This window comes from Triticum aestivum, chromosome 6B, assembly GCF_018294505.1.
Source record: "Triticum aestivum cultivar Chinese Spring chromosome 6B, IWGSC CS RefSeq v2.1, whole genome shotgun sequence".
In the NCBI taxonomy this organism is placed as follows: Eukaryota; Viridiplantae; Streptophyta; class Magnoliopsida; order Poales; family Poaceae; genus Triticum; species Triticum aestivum.
Window position 1 is genome coordinate 372,046,734 of NC_057810.1, and position 26,915 is coordinate 372,073,648.

Below are 26,915 nucleotides of genomic sequence, written 5' to 3' on the forward strand. Positions count from 1 at the left end.
TCTACCATCCACATTGCACTTGTATCACCATCTCTTCACCGAACTAGTGCATCTATACAATTTACCATTGTACTGGGTGTGTTGGGGACACAAGAGACTCGTTGTTATTTGGTTGCAGGGTTGTTTGAGAGAGACCATCTTCATCCTACGCCTCCCACAGATTGATAAACCTTAGGTCATCCACTTGAGGGAAATTTGCTACTGTCCTACAAACCTCTGCACTTGGAGGTCCAACAATGTCTACAAGAAGAAGATTTTGTAGTAGACATCATGGTGCTCTGCTTCGGGTGGTTGGCTGGCCTTCCGCCAAGGCCACCATGGTTCTTCCCCAAGGCCGGGTCCTCCGATGTCTATCGTTGTCCCTGCTGCTCTTCTTCGACTGCAACATCTACGACCTCGAATTGAAGATCATCATGACCCATAGGCTCTAAACCTCTCCCTTCCCTTGTTTATGTTCTCCGAATATATGCACTGTTTGGTCTGAAATTTACTTTGTTACCTGTGTATCTTTGCCGAACCCCCATGTATCCTTGCTGACTTGTTGTGACCCTTTGCTGGATATTGAGTTAGTAGTTATTTTCTTGTGAGCTACTAGCAATTTAATTGGTTGCATGAGGTGTGTGTGATGGCTGAACCATCTTCCATGTGCTATCTCTGAACACTTTACCTTTGCTGTCTATTATGTAATTTTTGCTTGGATCCAGTGACTACTTGTTATACAGTTCGATTAGTCTGATAAGTTGTCTCTAGCTCTATTAAAATCAAATATTCTGTTGTCCCGAATGTTTCAAATGTGTGCTTTGAAGTTCTAGATCCCTGTGGAGAACCAACATCCTAAATCATTATATCTACCTTCGATCGCCCGGCCGGACTTGGCGACTCACTAAGTGACCTGCCTGGTTCTCTCCACTGTCTGATGATGGTTGAGCCTCGTGACTCATTGGTACCCCGGCAGGCGGGTTAGAGGAGCGACAAGACCCGATGACCCAGAAGGCAGCTCATGAAAGGCCGGCTAATGTACATTAGGCTGGTTTAAGAGGGAAGTATAAGGAATATTCCCTTACAAAGGAAGCAAGACTAGGACTCCACTTGTAATAGATGGTCCTAATCCTACTAGGACTCCTTATGTAACCTGCCCCTCCAACTTATATAAGGAGGGGCAGGGCACCCCAAGAGGGACAAGTTTCACAAGTTGAGACAGAAAAATCAATAGCTCTCGAGATAGAGGTAGCAAAACCTTGCCCTTGTAACCATGAGCATCATCATGATCAATATCAATAAAGCAGGATGTAGGCTTTTACCTCCACTGTGAGGGGTCGAACCTGGGTAAAACCTCGCGTCTCTCGTCCCGCTCAACCCCTCTCAAGCTACCACATAGATGTGTTGGCCTCACGACTAAGTCCTAACACTAAGGACATCTGTCGTGACCAAACCACGACAGTCCCGATTGGTTTTTGGTGGCTATAAAGGCCTGCGGTGGAGGAACTCCCGATCTAGGTTTTGTTCTGGAAGTTTGGGGATATATAAGAGGTGTTGGCGTCAGGAACAAGTCAGGGGGTCCATGAGGCAACCACAAGGTAGGGGCGCGTCCTAGGGGGGGGGGGGTGCGCCCTCCACCCTTGTGGTGGCCTCGGGACTCTTCTGGTCTGTCTCCGATGCTCCGTGGGCTTCTTCTGGTCCATAAATAATCACCATAAAGTTTCAGCTCGTTTGGACTCCGTTTGATATTCCTTTTCTGTAGAACTCAAAAACAAGGAAAAACAGAAACTGGCACTGGGCTCTAGGTTAATAGGTTAGTCGCAAAAATCATATAAAATAGCATATAAATGCATATAAAACATCCAAGATGGATAATATAATAGCATGGAACAATAAAAAATTATAGATACTGTCGGCATTCTGGGAACAGGGGTCCCTAGACTTGCCTGCCTACGGCCCACGGTGTGGGTCCACCAGTGGCCCAGTATGGCCCGTCTTCGTCAACCAACACTCAAGACCCTTGCGAGGGGCCAAGCCCCACGAGGCGGACGACACAAGGTGTCCTCAGGAGTGTCCTCACCAGACAGGCTCGCGAGGAGGTGGAGAGATCAAGGAAAGGGGTAGCTCGTGAGGTTCCCGTGACGCAAGCCGTGACGACCAAGGCCAGGCGGGCGCTAGGTGGACGCCAGCATGCACAGTGTCCTCGTTTCCCCTTTGGTGCTAAGGGGGCAAGCGTAGGCGCGGAGTACCAAGGCATCAGGAAAAGGTTTCCATATCGGTGCAACAAGACCAAGGCCAGCAGGACGGCAGGACGGAGGTCATCATGGAGCCCAAGACGGTGTCCCCACCAGCGCCTTTGACAGGCGAAGACCACTTTTAGTCAGGATAGCTTGTACTAGTTGTCCCCCTTCAAATTGGCCATTTTTGGATCCCTTCCCGCTCAATATTTCGGGAGAGGACCAGGGGCCTCTATAAATAGGACTAGCCACCACAGTAGAAGGAGACAGGTCGATTCCTCCCCGAGCAACGCACCAAGCACAAGAACACCTCTCGTCAGGAGGCGGTTCTTCCCTCGTACAGTTCATCATCAGCCCAAGAGGCAATCCACCACCACCACACAGGAGTAGGTTATTACACCACAATGGTGGCCCGAACCTATATAAATCTTGTGTCTCTTGTGTTGTGAGTTCATCAAGCTAAGCTTAGAGATCACGGTGAGGCTGAGAGCGAGATTCGGTAGGGGGAAATCTTTGTGCGCACCCCAGTGTTCGAACCTCAAGGGTATTGCTGGAACCCGAAATCCGACATTTGGCGCGCCAGGTAGGGGTGCGCCTAAGTCTTCCTTCCACTGATCTGCGTCCCATCGCTTCATCGCATCCATGTCTGACGCCCGTTGAGCCCGCGTTGACCGTCGGGCCGCTCTCGCTGCACGCGTCGCCTAGACGGCTCCTGTCGGCGGACCTCCCTGTCGTTCTCTGTCGCCTGCCGTCAACGCCACCACCGGCCCGGAGGGGAACGAGCAGCAGGCATCCTTGCTGCACCCCCCCCCCCGGTGCGGCGGGACGGCCGCACCACCACTCCGTCGCTGACCCCAGCTGGTTCGTTGTCCCACGCTCGTTGTGCCCCCACGGACACGCAGGCCGCGCTGCTTATGGCACATGAGCTCCTACGTTACCGTCCCATCGATGACCTCTAGGAAGAATGGCTCGCTCGCATCACCGAGCTCGTCAACGCCGCAGGGGGCTCTCCCGCGCCGTCCCTCTTGCTGCCTCGCCCTCCGCTAGGTATGGGCGACGTGGCTCTTGGAGAGCCTCCACCGCCTCTGCCCCAAGAAGTGCCCTGGTGCCAAGGCGCGTGGCCCCTAGACGTGACCCACCGCGTCCGGCGTCCGTGCGAGAAGAAGGAAGCTGTTAAGAAGTCCCTCGGCCTCAAGGAGGCGCCCCCGTTCTCCCTGCACCGGCACGGCAAGACCGCTGCCTTTGGCGACGGTGCACAGGTACCATTAAGAGCAAGCTTCACATTAGCAAAGGGCCCCGGTGACCACGGCAGGCTGCCACGCCTTCACCCCCGAGCTGCGCAGCGTCGCCTGGCCCGGCAAGTTCAAGATGGACCTACCTCCTCGCTGTGATGGCACCCCGACCCTGCAGTATTCTTGTAGCTCTACAAGCTGAGCATCGAGGCGTCCAACAGCGACGAGGAAGTCATGTCGAATTGGTTTCCCATGGCACTCAAGGACGGCGCCCGCTCGTGGCTCCTGAACCTGCCTCCCGGCTTGATCTCCTCCTGGGACGAGATGCGCAGCCAATTCATCGCCAACTTCCAGGGCACTCGCGACCGCCCCCCGGCCACGGGTGACCTGCGCTGCATCAAGCAGCAGCCCCGGGAGACTCTGCAGAAATACATCCAACGCTTCAACAACGTCCGCCTCAAGATCCCCAAGGTGACGGATGAGGCCATCATTTCAGCATTCTTTGATGGCGTCCATGACATTAAGCTGAAGGAGGAGCTTGACATCCACGAGCAGCTGTGCATATCCCTGGAGCTGTTCAACCTGGCGACCAAGTGCACAAGAGCTGAGGAGGGATGCCTCTCCCTCCTCGAGCTCCCAGCTGCCGACCTGGAAGAAAAGAAGACCAAGGCCAAGGACGTGAAGCGCAAGGGAGTAGCCGTACTCGCGGCGGAACCAGACACGAAGTGTGGCAGGGACCAGCCAGAGTCGTCCAAGGGCAGCCGCCCGTTATGCGTCTACCACAACCTCCACACCAACAAGACCAACGATTGCCAGGAGCTCAGGGCCGTTCGAGAAGGATGCTACGGTCGACGCCCCGAGCATAATGACCAGGGCTACGACCGAGGAGGAGGACGTGGCGGAGGACGATGGGACGACCGTGGCCTTCGCCAGGAGTGGCATGGCCGACCTCGTGAGGATCGCTGGTAGGACCAGCCTCGCGAGGGTGCATGGAGGGACCAGCCTCGCGAGGGCGCCTGGAGGGATCAGCCTCACGAGGACCGCCCGTAGGGTAACGTAGGCCTTCCTCTGCTGCCGCCGCCACCAAGAAGGAATAACGACCATCATCAGGACGAGGGGGCTGGGGGCTTCCAGGACCCACGTGCTAGCGCTTGCATCTTGGGGGGAGCTTAGGCCCCAGCCTCTCAGCGTATCTTCAAACAGTTTGCTCGCGAGGTGAACGCAGTTCTTCGCAGGCTCGAGGCCACACGCCCGCTCAAGTGGTCCCAGTGCGCCATCACCTTCAGCTCAGCAGATCAACTCAAGTGCACGGCTACTACTGGCGTCCTCCCGATGCTATGCTCACCAATCATCAGCAGCGTGCAAGTCACCAAGACCCTCATCGATGGCGGCACATGGCTTAACATCGTGCCCATCGAGATGTTCGACAACCTTCAAGTGCCATACGATTAGCTATAGCCTACCAAGCCTTTCTCAAGAGTTAATGACGGTTCCACCACCCCGATAGGGCAGGTCTGCCTCCCTGTCACCTTCGGACAGCGCGACAACTACCGTACCGAGCTCATCGAGTTCGACGTTGCCCACATCCACCTGCCATAAAATGCCATCCTCGGGTATCCAGCCCTGGCCAAGTTCATGGCAATGACCCACCATGGCGACAACATCCTCAAGATGCCAGGAAGCAGCGAAATCATCACGGTCCCCTGCGAAGAGAGAGATGCGGTGTGCTCCCTCGAGCGCGCCTTCCAAGCCGCAGCAATCGAAGACCCGGACAGCAAGGGCAAGAACCCTCTGGAGGCCATCCCCAAGAAGAAGAATTAACCGCTCCGCACAAGGACTCAGGAGGTCGGCATCTCGGGTGGTGCCGCGTCAGGATCAGCGCCCGTGTCTGGGGCGCCTCCTTCCATCACATAGGAAGGCGCGCCCAACGCCCTCCTCGGGCAGGGCTCGGGGGCTCTCTTCTAGAGGGCCTCAGACCTCGCCAACATCACGAGGGAGGCGCTCAGGCACCACTTGAAGGCATGCTTCGCGGCATGTTTCCCTCGGGAAGGCACAGGGCATGGAAAGCCCAACGTTCAGGAGTTCATTGCCATGACCACTCAGGAGCTTCAGGAGGCGAGGGCCATGCGCAGCGACCGCCGCTTGCCCGCTGCGGCTCCCCATCCAGGCGAGGATGGTGGGCTGCGCGTCTGCATCGACGTCCCAGGGCTCAACCTAGACACATCTCTGGAGCGCTTCTGGCCTTCACGCGTGGGACGCTCTGAGGGTCCGCCGCACAGCTACGCTCGCATGCCTTTCGGCCTGCCGAACGCGGCTGCCACCTACCAACATCACCTACGGAGCATTCTGGCGGCTCTGGAGGCCAGACACCATGCAATCCTAGCAGAGATGGAGACGGTCCTCAAGGAACCACCTGGGCCCCCAGAGCCTCCTGAGGCTCACGGCCCCGGTGGCTCGTGAGGGTCGGCCCCTTCACCGTGCATCTTCAGCTGCTCCAACACCCCTCTACAATGGAACCATGTGACATCTCCCAAGTTCATTTCAGCTGGGAGCGCCCTCAGGGCTGCATCATTCCCAGGTCGCGTGGGTCCGTCCCTGCGGCAAGTATCTCTTTTTATGTCTTTAGCTTACCTTGATGGGGGCGCCCCTCGGGCTGCATAATCCCCAAGCCGCTTGGGTCTGACCCAGTGGCATGTATCCATTCTACGTTTACATAAGCTGATTGCCTTTCATGCCTAATCTACCTGTGATTATCACGTGTTCGATTGCCACCTACCACGGGAGCCGCTCACGCTAGCACGGCGCTTACGCACGGGTCTGTCCCTGCAACACAGACAAATCTGAGTGGTTGAGCCCTAGCCCACGACATGCCCGGCGCGCATCACCTCACCAGGCCCTTAGTGCCCTCACCCTTCTCTCGAAGCAACCAATGGCCTGCCGGCAATCATAATGGCAACCCGTGCCTTTCTCGTGCTAATTTGCAAGAACCTCCTGAGGTCTACAGCGGGCGGCACCACGAGCTCCCTCTCTTTCCCATGCGATCCGCTTGGATGTTAAAAGGGGGGCTCCTGAGCATCATGACTCAGGAGCTCTTACTGGCTCTCCAGCCCTCACCCGTGGCCTTGACCACGGCATCGCGACCTGGCATACCAGCGGCGGCTGAGCTCGCTCAAGGGCCGGGACCTGAGGACGTAGATCACGAAGGAGAGTGCGGGGAAGAAAGGCGAGGCTCGCACAGGCCTAACCTAGCTGCACCACGGCTGCTGACGCACAAGTCCGGCGCAACGCAAGGGGATGACTCCAGATCACCGAGATAAGTCTCGTGCTCGGAACAACTATTCGTTGCAACACAAAATTCTCACTTGATGCAGCCCTGTGGCGGCAACGTTGCCTTCCTTTCTCACCTCTCGGCGGCTGCTTGCACGCTAAAGGGGACCTCCTGAGCATCATTCCTTAAGGGCTCTCACTGGACCTCGGGCCGCTCACCTCCTGGCGTTGACCATGGCATCGCGACCTGGCATACAAGCGACGGCTGCAGCCTGCCTGGGGATAGGGACCTGGCAGCATAGAGCACGAAGTCGTCGCGAGGTTAGAAAGGGGGAACCAAGCCAAGACAGGACAAGCACTCGCACAATTTCATAATAAGGATAACATCAACAAAAGACACCGCAGATCCTTTACACGCCCCTGTGGGGTGTTTCTCAATTCCTCATAGGGAACAAAAGAAAAGAACTTTGAGGAACCCTAGCTACGCGGGCTTTCGTGGTTGACGCCATCATCAACAGTGGGCCACAAGAGACCGGCGCCAACCCCATCCAGATCAGCAGCGGTGACGGCTCGATGCCGCTGCCTTGCTCCGGGCGCGGCGGGAGCTCGGGGTGCGTAGCTGTCGTCGCTCGTCTCCACAGTCTCGTAGAGCTCGGGAGAGTCGCTAGACTCCCAAGCGTTGCTGCTGCTGCTGGAGGAGCCGCTGGAGGAGCATACGGCGGGCCCAGCCCCTGCCGCGTTGATGTCCTGACTGCCTCCTCCGGGGAAGCACTCCAGGCGGCGGCCTTCCGCGTCGAAGACCTTGAAGGACAACATGGAGGCACCATCGTATTCGAAATGGATCATGATGGCGCCCCCCGTTCGGCAGACCCGAGCGACCTCGCCCCAGCCTCGGGTCATGAAGATCTTGCTCGAGGAAACGACTTCAACCTCCGCTCCGGTCGCCAGGGCGCCACAGTCGGCGTGCTATAGCCAAAGCTCAAGAGGCCCCCTCGACGACATCTCGGTGGAGAAGAACGAAGGGAAGCGGATCCAGGTGCTCGGAGGCATTGCCGCCCATAGCACGAGCTCGCTAGAGGAGTCTGCGGCATGAACTCCAGTGGCGACGGCGCACGCCACCACAGTGTGTCGACTGTAACACCCCAAAAATTTAATCAGGTTTTAGTTATTAAAATTTTGCCAAGAGTTTAAATTTTTGCCTGCAAGAATATCTCTGTTGCTTTCAAAACTTTTTCTTTTAATATTAAGGAATTTTTCCCAAGTGGATCCTTCCAAAACATATTGGACTTTTATGCCCTCTCATTAAAAACATCTCTCAATCAGTAGATTTATTTATTAAATTATTTCACCCTGAGCTTTATTCATAAAAATGACTTGTTTTGAGTTTTGGAGCTCTTTTCGTACTACAACCTGTTGATAGATTTAACTAAAAATCCAACCAAATTTTGGAGATGTCATGTGATATCTCTAGATCACATTTGTGCAATAATATATTTCATTCATTGCATTTTTTGAGTGCTACACATGTTTTTCTTCTCTGGTCCAGTGGACAATTTTGCACTACAACCCTTTTAAATATTTCTTTCTATCTTCCACCAAAATTATGGGATGTCAGTAGGAGCATATCATTCCATTATATGCAAAAATCCAGGGATGTTCTTTGAAAATTTTGAGTGAATCAACCTCATCTTCATTCTGGTCCAACTTGATGGTTTGTACAACAACCATATTCTTGCTTGCTCTTTGGCCCTAGATTCTTTTCCCTACTTGTAGTCCTCCATGCTAAACCCCTAAGTCCAGCAGCATGCAACCATTGGCATATTTTTGGTTCATGAAATAATGCCATTCACCTCCTGTCCAGATTTGAAGTTCTGCAAAACTTGCACTAGAAAGTTTGTGCTTTTCACCAACTAACCTCACCACCCTCTTGTGCATCCAAAGAGACACTGATCTGGAAGAATTGGTCACTCCAAGAAATGACTAGGTGCCTGTGGCATTTTGTCAAACACCTTGAGAGCATGACCAGATTTGACATGAGTTTTGGTTTGCATTGTGGATCTGATCCTCTGACCCTTCAGGCATGTCAACTAGCAACCCAGATACCCCTAGGTTAAACCTGCTAATCCCCATCTCCAACCAAGCCACCTAGCAGGCCATGGCATTTCGTCGAGCAGATGGTGGGCGTGCACCGGACGCGCCCAGAGCGTGCGTATTGCACGAGCAGTGCGCCCGAGCCGCCGCGTCACGTCCCGCACTCACTCCAGCCCGTGACCGACCGCAGCCAGCACGTCGTGTCCCCTTGCGCGCCACACGCTCCGCCCTCACCGCAACGCGCCAAGCAGACACTCCCGCATCCCCGGGAAGCCAAGGACTAGCCGCCACGGCCGCCCGACAGCCCTGCTCAGGTCGGCGCTGCCCGAGCCTTCCCCGCTCGCCACCTGTCTCCTAGAGCAGTGCGAGCTCATCCGCAGCCTCGTCCTCTAGCGCGCGTCGCCGCCACGTCACCCTAGCTACAGCGAGGCGGTTCGCTGGCAAGCTTATCCGCGGCCACGGGAACCAACCTCGCTGGGCTATATAAAGCCCTCGATCCTGCCTAGGCTCATGAGCAGCCTCACTCGAGCCGTAGGAAGCCTCTCCCCCTCCCCAGTTGTCCAGGGGCCACTCTCTTCCCCAACTCCGGCAGGGTCGGCCGCCACCTCGCTCCGGCAAAATACGGCCAATGCCAAAGCCCCCAGACCCCTCCTGTGCTTCCATCCTCCTCCCCATGACCCTGCGGAGCTGCCCAACATCTCAGACCCGCTCGGGAACCACCATGGCCGGAATCCCCAAATCCACCGAAGCCTCTGCTCCGCCGCAGAGCTTGTCACCGACGACTCCCTCCACCCCCGGCGACCCTACGACCACCGGGAGGACCGCCTAGGAGTGGCGGATCCATCCCTGCACTCGGATGCCCGCCGAGAACCGCCGTTCACCGGCGACGATCGCCGGAGTCCCCGCCTTTGTTCGGCCAGAGGAAGAAGAGGGAAGGTGACTGGTCAAACCTGACCAGTGGGCCAGGCAGGCCCACTGTCAGTGACGCAGCCCCGCCGCCACGTGTAGTAAGTGAAGGCACAGTTTCAAAGTACGTCTTCGACGTATGCGTTTATTTGAAACGTTTTCTTTTCTGTTTTGTTTTAAATAACAGATTTTGACCAAACTTTGACCTACTGTATCTTTTTAAATACAACTCCAAATAGATTAATTCTTTTTCCTACCTCTCTCTAATATTGTCTAGTTTATTTTAAGATTTATTTCAAAAATATTCAGACAACTTTTTGGTACTGTTTTTGAAACTATATATTGATTCAAAAATACTTTTAAATAGGATTTTGGAGAGAGGAGAAAACATTCAAATGTTTTGGAGTGCACCCTGCCTTTCCACACATTGAAGGCAAGCATTCTGAACCCCGGCATAATATTCTTGTGTGTTCGTTGTCACGTTTATAACACCACCTCATTTCGGAGAAACTCGTTATTTCATGTGATATGATCATGTGCATGAATGCACATTAATGATTTCCATGCTGTTGGAAATGAGCACACTTGTGATGATAATCATCCTCATGTGCCTTACATGCATACTGGCAGGAACCCGGGAAAACCTCTGCCTTGGGTAGGCATGAGTTTGTCGCCGGTCTCCGTCGGGATGGTTATGTCTGGTATGGCATGGTAAGGTAATATGAGTGTTGACTCTGTTGGTTGAAATATATTCGTGATGCATATCATGCAGGGAATACTTAAACCTCCTGAGTCGACCGTAGATCGAGTCTTGTTCCAGTAACCCCCATACTTGTTTCATACTACCACTTGTCTCTACAACAAGTAGAGTATGGTTCAGTAAGTTGTCAACCTCTTTCTAGCACACACCGTACAGAGAGGCCATGGTGGAAGATACTGGTTGTAGCTGGTAGGCAGGCCACCTGGTCCGGGGGCATGGGTGTTTCCGGTTGAGACTGAGAGGGGAGGCCACCCCTTAGAGCGTGCAATATAAATTTGATCCCATGCTACACGAGGTTGTAGCCTCCCCACTTAGAGTTTGCTTGACAGGTGTCGTGGGTGATTCTAGACACGTGTGAGTTAAGCTGGTGTGTGCAAGTTAGGTGTGTTTTCAACAAAAAGGCCGTAGACGGAATTAGTCCCGATGGACTAAAGAAATCCGTTACTCGTGGGTAAAGAGTACACCCTCTGCAGAGATTAAACCTATTCGAATAGCCGTGTCCATGGTTAAGGATTACAGTCTGGGATGGGTCAAGTGTTGGTCTTAGTGTCGGTCTTCGAAGGTGAAAATGTTGAATCAGAACTGGTATTACGACTTGTGACATGTGATAATGATGATTATTATTTTGTTGTGGACTAACCCGTGATATTATTGGTATTATCGAATATCCCCGGGACGGTTCTACCTCCTGGATATTCACTGTGCTTTCTTTTATAAGCCCTTTATGCGGTGTCGCTCAGACGCCCGACTGTGGCATTTCTTTTATAAGCCCTTTATGCGGTGTCGCTAAGACGCCCGACTGTGGCATTTCTCTTAAAGCCCTTTATGTGGTGTCGCTCAAACGCCCGACTATGGCATTTCTTTTGAAGCCCTTTATGTGGTGTCGCTAAGACGCCCGACTGTGGCATGTTTGTTATTTTTTTCATAATTTTAATACTACTATGTTGTTGCATATTCATAAATAACATGTCTGTATGCATCAGAGTTTTATTTATCTTTTGTGACTGACGTCATGAGCATAAAATATTTTCAGCACATCATTGTCATATTATACCTGTGTTCATAATGTTTGCGAGTACATTAAAAGTACTCACTGGCTTGTCCCTAGCTATTGTCTTGGCCAGATTTCTTGCACGGAGAGGAGCGACCTTGATGACAGCCCCGGAACCTAAGAAATGGTGATAGCAGCCTCGCGAAGATAAGAGTTAGCCTGGTCAGCTATTCCCGTGGGAAATGGAGTCCCATAGACACTGATGATTCACAACCCGCTTTCGCCATCAACCACTAGAGACCATTTGCTATACTCACAGGCCAGAATGGTCTTGTACTACATAATTTGTATTTTGCTTGGAAATTTCTGTATCAAGTTGGTGCCTCATCAGCTAAAAGTTATCCTGGGGCTGGTGAGCACAACGGCTAGTTTTTGGAATTTAATACCCGGAAAACCGGTCGCCACAGACTTGGTATCAGAGCCAGGCTGACCATTGGCTAATCCTATCTTAGCCAGGTCCAAAAACTTAGGCAAACCAACCCACCAGACCTTAACCAAACCCCAGCCAAGCTTCTCATGCGAGATAGCCACACAGTGACCCCGACACGTTTGGCAGTCGGTGCCCAACCTATCAACCTAGCCTGTCGATCACACGCTAGTGACCAACACCCAAGATGTCTCCTTCACAAGCGTGCGAAGGAAGACTCCGTTCCCCTTCTCTATAAAAAGGGCACGCTAGCCCCAACCCAGCACAGCCTCTACCCCAAACCGAGCCATAATGGCAGTCCCCGTAGTGCACAATGAGACCACAGCAACCAACCTTGGAGGTTTTGTGACCATACTCGCAAACCTCACCCGTCGTGCCTATGCGTTAGAAGAGCCTCCAGAATATGTTGTGTACCAAGGACCCATGGGCGGCGAGAGCCGTCAATTCTGGGCCACTGTGCACATCTACGGTAGGGGTCTATCTAAAGAACGCCCCTACAGGTTCACCAGAAGAACAACTTCCTTTGAGCCACAAGCCATCTAGCTAGCTGCTCGAGAGGCTATAGTTCAACTTCGGTAGTTGTTGCCCAGAGTTAACTATCGCTCGTTCTACTACTACCCCAGGCGTGAAGGGTATGGTAGACCACCCCAAGTTGCCAACGGAGATCACGAGACAGATCCCGCATTGTTGCACCTAGTGCGCTATGTAAGTGCACTAGAGGCATTGTTCGATCAAATCACTATTGATCTGATCGCAGCTCGAGGAGAGCTGGTTTGTCGAGCCCCAGCAAGAAGAGAAGACGAGCCCGACGCCGAAAACCCAGTCGTGCTGTTTGGACACCCGATCGAAACCCTGAGATCAGCTCCAGCCACCAACCGAGATGCTTTGATGACCCCAGAGGTGCTTCATCACCTTTTGGGAACACACTCCAACGGAATTGTGGCCAACAATCCCCGCGATGGTCATCATCGCTACCCCGACCCTGCAGTTCCTCCGCCGTCTCCGACTAATCCCGGCAGTGAGACACGTGGAGAGGCCTCGTCATCCACCAGGCACGCCCGTTTAGACATAAACGAGGTAGATTAAGTCGTACGAGTAGTACCGAGTCTCAGTGTATCCTCGCTTATAATCGTGTAACCTTGTGAATAAACACAGCGTGTCGTTGTGCCTCTGTTTTAATAGTAGCCTTGTGTATTTTGTTAGCACATAGTTGCATATTTTCCGGGCACAACTACCAAAACCAACCCCGACGACAACCACAGTAACACGTCTCTTTATGAGATATGTGTATCTCTGACACTGACCCGACCTTTGGAGCTAAGCTAGCAAATTTATTACCTTTCACCATGGTAAAATGACCCAGCTCCATTGCTATATAAAGGCCACCTCGTGACCTTACCAAGCACCCACACCTCGTGCACCACTCTCACAACCATTCTTGCCATGCCGAGCCCTAGTATTTATCGGAGAACCCCAGATGCAACCCCAGGTAGCTTTGTCAAAATATTGTGGGACTTTACCTGCAGTACCATGGGTTCTACCCAGCCACCCCAGTACGAGCTGTTCAAATTGAGAATCACCCCTTCCACCTCGGAGTATTGGGCAGCAGTACACATCCCTCCCGTAGACTCCAATCAAGATCCAACGGAAGTTTCCTTCGTGGGGGAGTCTACACTACAAGAAATATGTCAACTTATGACCTTCTGTCAGTGACCCTGGAAGAATTGGTCATAGATTTATGACCATTTGAGACCAATTGGTCAAAAGCTGTTCGAGGGGCTCCAAACCCTAAACCATTGCGACCATTTTGGTTAGAAAGGTCATAATTTCCTTACATGAAATGGTCATAAAGCTAACAGCGCTAGTCCCCTGCCTTATTTCTAGTTGTTAACGACCAATATAGATGGTCATAGCCTTGTAAATTGTGGTGGGTTGCTATGACTAGGCGCCACCTCATCAGTTTTGCCTATGTGTCATGTCCATGTGGCAGTTTTTGCCCTAGGTTGTGAAGCAACCTATATTTCTGTCATTCCCAAAATTCCCAAAAAAATCTCATAAATTCTTTGGGTCATATCTTTGTCAAATATGTAAAAACCTTCCTTGCCTAGTTCAAAAATAATTCAAAAATATTCATTTTCCTATTCTGTTCAGAGTAACAGTTTGTGAAGGGAGTACCACTTTGGCATGTCCAAATAGTATCCATTTTCTACAGTACTTTCCTATGCCCAAATAACCATCCTCCACCAAATGCCAGCTCAATCCATTCATTATTTTGAGCCGAGCTTCAACATTCGTATTTATGTCCAGTGTGGTGGTTTGCAAAGCAAGTACCACCTAGGGTCCTCCTTTTGAGCTGAAAATTTGTGAAGACGGTCTTCTTAGTAACTGATCATCCTCAGCCAAAACTCACGCCCATTAGCCATGTACATTTCCCGTACCGCTAATCAAACACTTGGCCGCTAATTCATGTTTGAGCATCGATCGGTCTCCTCGTGAGAATCTTATGTTGTAATTTTGTTCCTAGCACCTACCTGGGGAGTGCTCAACCCACTAGACATGCCTAGGCTGCCCAGAACACATGGCAACGCCACGGTCACGCGGTGACCACGCGACGGGCATGCGAGTTTACGCGCTCTAGAGTTGGGGCCCTCGGCCACCGCCCAAACCTCGACGTATCACCACCAAACAATGTATTTATGATTAAATAGGTACTTATGTAACTAGAAATGATTTTTGGAAAAAATAAATAGCAAACTATGAGGCAGCTGCAGTTCAAATTTGACCCGCTTCCAACTGAATCGGCGGGAATTTGTCTTTTTCACCAGAGGTGGATCAAAACTTTTGACACCCAACCATTTTGTCAATTGTGCATTAAATATGTCCTAATATATTATAAAAATGATTTGGTACAATTTTGCAACAAATATATGGTAGGTCCTTCACAAAAAAACCTCATTTTGGGCACTCGAAAAATGGAAAATGAATTTTCCGTGCAAAGAAAATGAAAACTCCCTTTGGCAACATTGTTTGGAATTCCAAGATGCACCCTTGTGCACAATATGAGATAAATTGAACAAACTATGCCATGAATGTGACCATGAGATTGAGCGTTTGGGTTGAAATCCATGAATCTTCACACATGATAGCTCATTTATGAGAACACTTTTCTAAAATAATTTCTGTATTACAAGATTATTATTTTGCCTGGAAACTTGGTCACACATAATGACACAATGCGAAGGTTTTCCAATTTTTTGATTTTTTTTGAATTTTTTATGCCCGTTTGAAAATGCGGTCAAAACGGCGGGCTTGACCGTTCCTAGCTAGTGCTTGAATCTTGGAAAACTTTTGATGTTTCTCTGATTAAATAGGTACTTATGTACCTAGAAATGATTTTTGGAAAAAATAAATAGCAAACTATGAGGCAGCTGCAGTTCAAATTTGACCCGCTTCTAACTAAATCAGCGGGAATTTGTCTTTTTCACCAGAGGTGGATCAAAACTTTTGACACCCAACCATTTTGTCAATTGTGCATTAAATATGTCCTAATATTTTATATAAATGATTTGGTACAATTTTGCAACAAATATATGGTAGGTCCTTCACAAAAAAACCTCATTTCGAGCACTCGAAAAATGGAAAATGAATTTTCCGTGCAAAGAAAATGAAAACTCCCTTTGGCAACATTGTTTGGAATTCCAAGATGCACCCTTGTGCACAATATGAGATCATTTGAACAAACTATGCCATGAATGTGACCATGAGATTGAGCGTTTGGGTTGAAATCCATGAATCTTCACACATGATAGCTCATTTATGAGAACACTTTTCTAAAATAATTTCTGTATTACAAGATTATTATTTTTCCTGGAAACTCGGTCACACATAATGACACAATGCGAAGGTTTTCCAATTTTTTGATTTTTTTTGAATTTTTTATGCCCGTTTGAAAATGCGGTCAAAACGGCGGGCTTGACCGTTCCTAGCTAGTGGTTGAATCTTGGAAAACTTTTGATGTTTCTCTGATTAAATAGATACTTATGTACCTAGAAATGATTTTTGGAAAAAATAAATAGCAAACTATGAGGCAGCTGCAGTTCAAATTTGACCCGCTTCCAGCTGAATCGGCGGGAATTTGTCTTTTTCACGAGAGGTGGATCAAAAATTTTACACCCAACCATTTTGTCAATTGTGCATTAAATATGGCCTAGTATTTTATAAAAATGATTTGGTCCAATTTTGCAACAATTATTTGGTAGTTCCTTCACAAAAAAACCTCCTTTCGGGCACTCGAAAAATGGAAAATGGTTTTTTCGTCCAACGAAAATGAAAACTTCCTTAGGCAACATTGTTTGCCATTCCAATATGCACCCTTGTGCACAATATGAGATCATTTGAACAAACTATGCCATGAATGTGGCCATAAGATTGATCATTTGGCTTGAAAGCCATTGATCTCCACACATGATAGCTCGTTTCTGAGAACACTTTTTTAAAATAATTGCCGTATTACAAGTTTGTTATTTTTCCTAGGAACTTGGCCACATATGATGACACAATGCGAAGGTTTCCCAATTTTTTGATTTTTTTTGAATTTTTTATGCCCGTTTTAAAATGCGGTCAAAACGGCGGGAATGACCGTTCCTAGCTAGTGGTTGAATCTTGGAAATTTTTTGTGTTTCTCTGATTAAATAGATACTTATGTACCTAGAAATGATTTTTGGAAAAAATAAATAGCAAACTATGAGGCAGCTGCAGTTCAAATTTGACCCGCTTCCAGCTGAATCGGCGGGAAATTTGTCTTTTTCACGAGAGGTGGATCAAAAATTTTACACCCAACCATTTTGTCAATTGTGCATTAAATATGGCCTAGTATTTTATAAAAATGATTTGGTCCAATTTTGCAACAATTATTTGGTAGTTCCTTCACAAAAAAACCTCCTTTCGGGCACTCGAAAAATGGAAAATGGTTTTTTTCGTCCAACGAAAATGAAAACTTCCTTAGGCAACATTGTTTGCCATTCCAATATGCACCCTTGTGCACAATATGAGATCATTTGAACAAACTATGCCATGAATGTGGCCATAAGATTGATCATTTGGCTTGAAAGCCATTGATCTCCACACATGATAGCTCGTTTCTGAGAACACTTTTTTAAAATAATTGCCGTATTACAAGTTTGTTATTTTTCCTAGGAACTTGGCCACATATGATGACACAATGCGAAGGTTTCCCAATTTTTTGATTTTTTTTGAATTTTTTATGCCCGTTTTAAAATGCGGTCAAAACGGCGGGAATGACCGTTCCTAGCTAGTGGTTGAATCTTGGAATTTTTTTTGTGTTTCTCTGATTAAATAGATACTTATGTACCTAGAAATGATTTTTGGAAAAAATAAAGAGCAAACTATAATGCAGCTACAGTTCAAATTTGACCCGCTTCCAGCTAAATCGGCGGAAAGTTGTCTTTTTCACGAGAGGTGGATAAAAGCTTTTGACACCCAACCATTTGGTCAATTATGCATTAAATATGTCCTAGTATTTTAGAAAATTGATTTGGTCCAATTTTGCAACAAATATATGGCAGGTCCTTCACAAAAAAACTCTTTTTGGGCACTCCAAAAATGGAAAATTGATTTTTCGTTATTCAAGGAATAACACTACTAATTATTTGAAAACTTAACTAACATTGTCATAAAAAGAGAAGGAAACTTACCATCGGGCATCGTGGTGCTGCGTTGGAGCTCACGCTGCAATGGAGTTTCGCCGGGCGCTGTGGTGCTGTGTTGGTAGCGCCTATTGTTAATCAATTACGACAATTTTAGATGGTCATAAGCCCGCACTTCGTTCTGATTGGTCTATGGGCATGTCACGCGGATCAAGCATTACAGACCGTCGGATACTGCCAGATCCAACGGCCCACACCCTCATCCTCTCGCCACCCACACCCACCCGAAAGCAGCTCCCCTCACCTACACCACACGTCGTTGAGGACACTGACATGTGGGCCTAATTCCTCGCGGGCCCACCTATCAGTGGACGAATGCCACCACTCACCCACCGCACACCACTCACCCCCCCTCTCCCCCGCACACCACTCCCCCCCACGATCCGCAGCCCAAACCCTAACCCCTCTCCCCTCTCCCTCCATTGGACCGCCGCCGCCACCTACGGCGGCCGATCCCGCCGCGACCTCCCCTCCCACCTCAAGCCGCTCCTCCTCGCCTTCGTGGACGACCACCTGCTCCCGCCGTTCGCGCCCGCGCTGCTCGTCATTGCCTCGCTCCTCGCCCGCGGATCGCAGAGCATCTCATGGCGTCCCCGGCGCGGCCAGCCTCCGTCTCCGGCCCCTTCGGCTCCGCCGCCGACCTCGCCATCTTCTCCACTCTGACCACGACGCGGCGGGCGGATCCAGGCCGTGCGAGCGAGACGGCGGCCAGATCCTCGATGGCGAGGACACGCAGCGGTCCCCGCCGGCCAAATCAGGTCCGTCTCCTCCCGCAGCTGAGTCGTTTTACTGGCGATTTGCCTCGCATGGCCACGACCTCTGACCCCTTCTCATTGATTTGCTCGGGCGGCCGCCTCTCCCACCATCGACGGTGCGTGCTCAACGCAGAGATCCGCCGCGCCAAGGCCAAGCTCCTCAAGGAGGATCCACCCAAGCTACACGCCGGCCACAGCCCCCCTCCCCATGCAGCAGCTGTCGCCGCCGTGTACCTCGACAGATCTGCCGCCCTCGACAGCGTCAGACGAAGGCGGGGCCTCCGCCGCTGCAGGCACAGTCGCCTCTGCCGCTGCGGTCCTCAACCGACCCTGCCGCCCTCGTCCAAGGCATCCTCGTGTGCAACACTAGCTCGATTAGGTGAGCTCGCATGGCCTTGTTCACTCAGTTTTCTACATGCGCCTGATCCATGCAGGTCAGGGATCAGTGATTGAATTGTTTAGACACCTTTTTTGGATAAAACTTGTTTATCTGTGTCGTCATTAAAGAAGGATGAAGATTTGCACCTTTGCATTAGTGAATTATAAAGAGAAGTGAACATATAAATATAGGCCAATTTGCTAGCATTCTGGTGCTTATCAACACTCGAAATCCGCTTGTCTAGCTTCAACCTATCTTGCTTTGCTATGAATATTCCTTTGGGATGACTAAAACTGGAGCTATACTAGCCTATCTCTGCTATGTTCCATCCACTGTATCTGTTTAACCAACCTGATCCTCCAAACATAAAAGCTCAAGTGTGTACTGAATCATGTGTTATTTAGTTAGCTGAGCAGTATCTTTAGTTTTCTAATGATTGCTCAACTCTCAATTCTGAATAAATAAGTAGCTGACCCTATTGGTTCTTTCTTTCTTCAGGGCTATGAGTTGATGGCCACGCTGCTGTTTTGCCCTACTTGATAATTCTTTTACTGTCCGGTCTGCTCTGCTCTGCATAGTTTCCAGTTGCTTATAAAATGATAAAACTGTGGTGATGTGAGGTCCGCCAATGGTTTGTAATTTTGGTTTCATCCCCAACCTCTCCAGCTAGCTTCTTCTTCACATCATATCATATTTGCACCTGCTGCTGCATCATGGATTGGATGGTCACCTACTAGCTAAGTAGATTAGCTTGTATTGCCATCGAATTAGTCAATATTGTTTCACTTGGCTTGTTTCTTGTACTAGGTCTGTCAATTACAGCATAAACAAACAAATTGCTTAGCTCTCAACTATGAATACATAGCTAGCTGAACCTGTTCTTTCTTTCTCTCTAAAGAGCTATGACTTACATGGGTCAAGCTGCTGTTTTTCTGTGCTCGATGATACTATTGCTGCCTGTATACTGATACATGTGGTGATATTTACCCGAACTGAAGTTGTGAATGTACCATTATTTTCCTGCTCACAAGCATTTGATCTCTACTGGAATATTAGTGTTTTTTATGGGAGGAATATCACAATAGTAGTGCATTTTCCTGCTGTTTTATGGGAAGCCTCCTCCCATTATCACAATATCACAATACTGTAGCCATTAAAGCTTGTTCATCCAGAAATTTTACATTACATACATTGTGCTATATATAGTGGCCGTTCAAACTTGTTAAACAACCTTCTGTTGTTGTTCCTGTAATCTCTGATTTGTAGCATTGTTGGTTTTGCTCTTTTTTTGTCTTAAAACTTGATGGGCCAAAGATCCTTTGTTTGTATGTTATCATCACTATGATCTTCAGTTTTCCATACACTGTGATCTTCAGTTTTTCATTGCGTGTTTTTTCTGCAGTTTGCTTGGTGTGTGGACAGGGCCAAAGGACAAGATGCTTCAATCCGGCGAGGACAGAGCCAAATGACCAAAGTTTGTTCATCTGTTGCCAAGGTGACCCCTCTCCTCCTCCTCTCTATTTTTTGTTCATTTTCTCATATGATCTGATGCGTGCTCTCTTGCTTGGTGTGTGTGCAGTTTGGTACCATCCCGTGGGGAGGGCCAGGGACAAGCTGCTCCGATCCGGCGAGGATGCCCACCATCTATTGTTAAGGTGATCTCTCTCTCTCTCTCTACATATATATACATATCCTGTTATGATGATTCTCAGCCCCGCCCCGCCTTTAAGCTATGCATTCAGAAGAAACATTCTATAGTAAAGTATGGGGTTGTTGATTAAACTGCTGCTGTGTTCACTTCAATGAGAAAAAGTGTAGTTAATTCAGGTTGTGAACATTTCTTAGGAGTTATATTAAGACACATACTGTATGAGAAAAACTGCTGCTGTTGTGTTCACTTCAATGAGAAAAACTGCTGCTGTGTTCACTTCAATGAGAAAAACTGCTGCTGTGTTCACTTCAATGAGAAAAACTGCTGCTGTGTTCACTTCAACTGAGTTACTCCTTTTTTGAATGGAATGTTCATAATATATTGTCTCCAGTTTTTCTAATTTTTATCAGCTGATTCATGTAACAGGGCGTCCGTGGAAGGCCCAGTCCTGACTCTCCAGTGAGCCGGCATTTGATCGCTATTGAAGGAGCTACATGTAGAAGAAGAAAATACTTGTAGAGCTTGTAACTGATTCCCATAGTTGTAGAGCTTGTATCAGCTAAGCTTGTATTACGTGTAACTTGTAGAACTTGTAAATGCTACAGCTTGTAGGACTTGTCATTTGTAGAGCTTGTAAATAAGCTTGTATATGCTACAGCTTGTAGGACGTGTCATTTGTAGAGCTTGTATTGAATCTGGCTATTGTTATTTGAAGTATCTTGTGTGTTTTTCCTTGCCAATTTAACTACTAGTTATTTTCTTATTGTCAAATTGAAATATGAAGAATCTGGGCCTAATAGCTAGGACCCACTTATCAGAACCTGACAAGTGGGATCTGTTTGACTAGTGGACCCATTTTATAAAAAAAAACTAAAACTGTTGTACAAAAAGGCCATGGCCCATAAAATAAAAAGGCCAAATTGTTGGGCTAGGTCCATGTAGCTAGAGAAAATTAATAGAGAAAATATACAGTAAAAAGGCCGAATTGTTGGGCTCGGCCCATGTAGAAAATCGAATTGGACCGGGCTGAATCTTGTGCCACATCAGCTTGCCACGCTGGATGCCTACGTGGCCTGGGGGAGGTTGCTAGTGACCAAAACGCCACAGTAGGAATATTTTGGTCGTAAACGTCTTTGACCATTCCAGAAGAAAGGTCGCTATAGTCAGTTTATGACGGCCAGTTTTTGACCTTCTGTTTTTGGTCACAAAAAGGTCGTAAATGGAAATTTGTGACCTTTCAGTGACCAATAGTGGTGGTCACAAGTTGACATATTTCTTGTAGTGCTATGCCAACCCCACGCCTGTCCATAGAAGCTGCTGTGAAAGAAGCGATTGCTCACCTTCAATCCGCAGTGCCCTATGCCCGCGAACGAGGATATTATTACTTTCCGAGCCGTGCAGCACCCGGAGGAGTAACATCTTTTCTCGGTGGACGGATTGAGAGAGACCCAGTACTGGCCAACCTTATCCAGTACATCATCGCTCAAGAGCATTTGAACCAGCAAGTAATGGTCTATCTCTAGAGTCTCACTGATTTAAATCCTCAGATTGCCATCGGCAGACCACTGAGGCCCGACCCGGAGAGACACATACATCGACTGGTCAATCCACTTCCTCCGATAGAAGAGGAGTGTATCCCTTTACCAGAGACATTTTATCAGGACCTCGTCCAGTTACCGTTTTCATTTTAGATGTCACTGCTATGGTTGTTTTTGCAACATTTATTATTATGTTGTAACTTATGCATCGTACCTCGAATTCGTGCGACGAGTCGGTTATTTAGTTTCTACTAGTATGAGTAGTTTTCTTCGTGTTTAACTTGTGTAACCGCAAAAAATCCTAGAATGAGATTTCTTTTCCCTGAGTTGCTGCAACGTTTATCCCCTCACTACATGGATTATTTTTATTCACGCAGCACCACGGCAGCAGACTCACAACCGCTCGAACACATATGGAGTATTTGTTTTCACAGCGGCTCTTAACAAATCTCAAGGACGAGATTTTTTTCTCAAGGGGGGTAGTAATTGTAACACCCCAAAAATTTAATCAGGTTTTAGTTATTAAAATTTTGCCAAGAGTTTAAATTTTTGCCTGCAAGAATATCTCTGTTGATTTCAAAACTTTTTCTTTTAATATTAAGGAATTTTTCCCAAGTGGATCCTTCCAAAACATATTGGACTTTTATGCCCTCTCATTAAAAACATCTCTCAATCAGTAGATTTATTTATTAAATTATTTCACCCTAAGCTTTATTCATTAAAATGACTTATTTTGAGTTTTGGAGCTCTTTTTGTACTACAAACTGTTGATAGATTTAACTAAAAATCCAACCAAATTTTGGAGATGTCATGTGATGTCTCTAGATCACATTTGTGCAATAATATATTTCATTCATTGCATTTTTTGAGTGCTACACATGTTTTTCTTCTCTGGTCCAGTGGACAATTTTGCACTACAACCCTTTTAAATATTTCTTTCTAGTTTCCACCAAAATTATGGGATGTCAGTAGGAGCATATCATTCCATTATATGGAAAAATCCAGGGATGTTCTTTGAAAATTTTGAGTGAATCAACCTCATCTTCATTCTGGTCCAACTTGATGGTTTGTACAGCAACCATATTCTTGCTTGCTCTTTGGCCCTAGATTCTTTTCCCTACTTGTAGTCCTCCATGCTAAACCCCTAAGTCCAGGAGCATGCAACCATTGGCATATTTTTGGTTCATGAAATAATGCCATTCACCTCCTGTCCAGATTTGAAGTTCTGCAAAACTTGCACTAGCAAGTTTGTGCTTTTCACCACCTAACCTCACCACCCTCTTGTGCATCCAAAGAGACACTAATCTGGAAGAATTGGTCACTCCAAGAAATGCCAGGTGCCTATGGCATTTTGTCAAACACCTTGAGAGCATGACCAGATTTGACATGAGTTTTGGTTTGCATTGTGGATCTGATCCTCTGACCCTTCAGGCATGTCCACTAGCAACCCAGTTACCCCTAGGTTAAACCTGCTAATCCCCAGCTCCAACCAAGCCACCTAGCAGGCCATGGCATTTCGTCGAGCAGATGGTGGGCGTGCACTGGACGCGCCCAGAGCGTGCGTATTGCACGAGTCGTGCGCCCGAGCCGCCGCGTCACGTCCCGCACTCACTCCAGCCCGTGACCGACTACAGCCAGCACGCCGTGTGCCCTTGCGCGCCACACGCTCCCCCTCACCACAACGCACCAAGCAGACACTCGTCGCGTCCTCGGGAAGCCAAGGACTAGCCGCCACGGCTGCCCGACAGCCCTGCTCAGGTCGGCGCCGCTCGAGCCTTCCCCGCTCGCCACCTGTCTCCTGGAGCAGTGCGAGCTCATCCGCAGCCTCGTCCTCTAGCGCGCGTCGCCGCCACGTCGCCCTAGCTACAGCGAGGTGGTTCGTCGGCAAGCTTATCCACGGCCACGGGAACCGACCTCGCCGGGCTATATAAAGCCCTCGATCCTGCCTAGGCTCATGAGCAGCCTCACTCGAGCCGTAGGAAGCCTCTCCCCCTCCCCAGTTGGCCAGGGGCCACTCTCTTCCCTAACTCCGGCAGGGTCGGCCGCCACCTCGCTCCGGCAAAATACGGCCAATGCCAAAGCCCCCAGACCCCTCCTATGCTTCCATCCTCCTCCCCATGACCCTGCGGAGCCGCCCAACATCTCAGACCCGCTCGGGAACCACCATGGCCGGAATCCCCAAATCCACCGAAGCCTCTCCTCCGCCGCGGAGCTCGTCGCCGACGACTCCCTCCACCCCTGGCGACCCTACGACCACCGGGAGGACCACCTAGGAGTGGCGGATCCATCCCTGCACTCGGATGCCCGCGGAGAACCGCCGTTCGCCGGCGACGATCGCCGGAGTCCCCGCCTCTGTTCGGCCAGAGGAAGAAGAGGGAAGGCGACTGGTCAAACCTGCCCAGTGGGCCAGGCAGGCCCACTGTCAGTGACGCAACCCCGCCGCCACGTGTAGTAACTGAAGGCGCAGTTTCAAGGTACGTCTTCGACGTATGCGTTTATTTGAAACGTTTTCTTTTCTGTTTTATTTTAAATAACAGATTTGACCAACTTTGACCTGCTGTATCTTTTTAAATACAACTCCAAATAGATTAATTCTTTTTCCTACCTCTCTCTAATATTGTCTAGTTTATTTTAAGATTTATTTCAAAAAAATTCAGACAACTTTTTGGTACTGTTTTTGAAACTATATATTGATTCAAAAATACTTTTAAATAGGATTTTGGAGAGAGGAGAAAGCATTCAAATGTTTTGGAGTGCACCCTGACTTTCCACACATTGAAGGAAAGCATTCTGAACCCCGACATAATATTCTTGTGTGTTCGTTGTCACGTTTATAACACCACCTCATTTCGGAGAAACTCGTTATTTCATGTGATATGATCATGTGCACGAATGCACATTAATGATTTCCATGCTGTTGGAAATGAGCACACTTGTGATGATAATCATCCTCATGTGCCTTACATGCATACCGGCAGGAACCCGAGAAAACCTCTGCCTTGGGTAGCCATGAGTTTGTCGCCGGTCTCCGTCGGGATGGTTATGTCTGGTATGGTATGGTAAGGTAATATGAGTGTTGACTCTGTTGGTTGAAATATATTCGTGATGCATATCATGCAGGGAATACTTAAACCTCCTGAGTCGACCGTAGATCGAGTCTTGTTCCAGTAACCCCCATACTTGTTTCGTACTACCACTTGTCTCTACAACAAGTAGAGTACGGTTCAGTAAGTTGTCAACCTCTTTCTAGCACACACCGTACAGAGAGGCCATGGTGGAAGATACCGGTTGTAGCTCGTAGGCAGGCCACCTCGTCCGGGGGCATGGGTGTTTCCGGTTGAGACCGAGAGGGGAGGCCACCCCTTAGAGCATGCAATATAAATTTGATCCCATGCTACGCGAGGTTGTAGCCTCCCCACTTAGAGTTTGCTTGGCAGGTGTCGTGGGTGATTCCAGACACGTGCGAGTTAAGCTGGTGTGTGCAAGTTAGGTGTGTTTTCAACAAAAAGGCCGTAGACGGAATTAGTCCCGATGGACTAAAGGAATCCGTTACTCGTGGGTAAAGAGTACACCCTCTGCAGAGATTAAACCTATTCGAATAGCCGTGTCCATGGTTAAGGATTACAGTCTGGGATGGGTCAAGTGTCGGTCTTAGTGTCGGTCTTCGGAGGTGAAACTGTTGATTCAGAACTGCTATTACGACTTGTGACATGTGATAATGATGATTATTATTTTGTTGTGGACTAACCCGTGATATTATTGGTATTATCGAATATCCCCGGGCCGGTTCTACCTCCTGGATATTCACTGTGCTTTCTTTTATAAGCCCTTTATGCGGTGTCGCTCATGCGCCTGACTGTGGCATTTCTTTTATAAGCCCTTTATGCGGTTTCGCTAAGACGCCCGACTGTGGCATTTCTCTTAAAGCCCTTTATATGGTGTCGCTCAGATGCCCGACTGTGGCATTTCTTTTAAAGCCCTTTATGAGGTGTCGCTCAGACGCCCGACTGTGGCATTTCTTTTAAAGCCCTTTATGTGGTGTCGCTCAGACTCCCGACTGTGGCATTTCTTTTAAAGCCCTTTATGTGGTGTCGCTCAGACGCCCGACTGTGGCATTTCTTTTGAAGCCCTTTATGTTGTGTCGCTAAGACGCCCAACTGTGGCATGTTTGTTATTTATTTCATAATTTTAATACTACTATGTTGTTGCATATTCATAAATAACATGCCTGTACGCATCAGAGTTTTATTTATCTTTTGTGACTGATGTCATGAGCATAAAATATTTTAAGCACATCATTGTTATATTATACCTGTGTTCATAATGTTTGCGAGTACATTCAAAGTACTCACTAGCTTGTCCCTGGCTATTGTCTTGGCCAGATTTCTTGCGCGGAGAGGAGCGACCTTGATGACAGCCCCGGAACCTAAGCAACGGTGATAGCAGCCTCGCGAAGATAGGAGTTAGCCTGGTCAGCTGTTCCCGTGGGAAATGGAGTCCCATAGACACTGATGATTCACAACCCGCTTCCGCCATCAACCACTAGAGACCATTTGCTGTACTCACAGGCCAGAATGGTCTTGTACTACATAATTTGTATTTTGCTTGGAAATTTCTGTATCAAGTTGGTGCCTCATCAGCTATCAGTTATCCTGGGGCTGGTGAGCACAAGGCCAGTTTCTGGAATTTAATACCCGGAAAACCGGTCGCCACATCGACCATGGCTACGGTGCGGGCGGCGCTGCCCGCCGTCCTTTTCTCTAGAGGCCCCGGCTTGGGCGCACTAGAGTAGTGGGTACCCAGGAGGTGGCCACTCGCACCAAGGCCTCGTCATCTCCAGCCTCACGACCTCTCCACGGCGGTGGACCGGCCTCTTCTTCGGCGGGAGCGGATCAGGTCCATCTCGGGGAGCCTTC

The 26,915-nt window shown here is 48.8% G+C and overlaps 1 long non-coding RNA gene across 1 annotated transcript; it reads left to right on the top strand.

Annotated features, from left to right (window-relative positions):
- Positions 1-20,115: 20,115 nt before the first annotated feature.
- On the top strand, positions 20,116-21,038 carry LOC123134149 (uncharacterized). Its single transcript, XR_006465538.1, has 3 exons — positions 20,116-20,305; positions 20,390-20,465; positions 20,888-21,038. It is a non-coding gene; the product is annotated as an uncharacterized lncRNA (long non-coding RNA).
- The last annotated feature ends 5,877 nt before the right edge of the window (positions 21,039-26,915 follow it).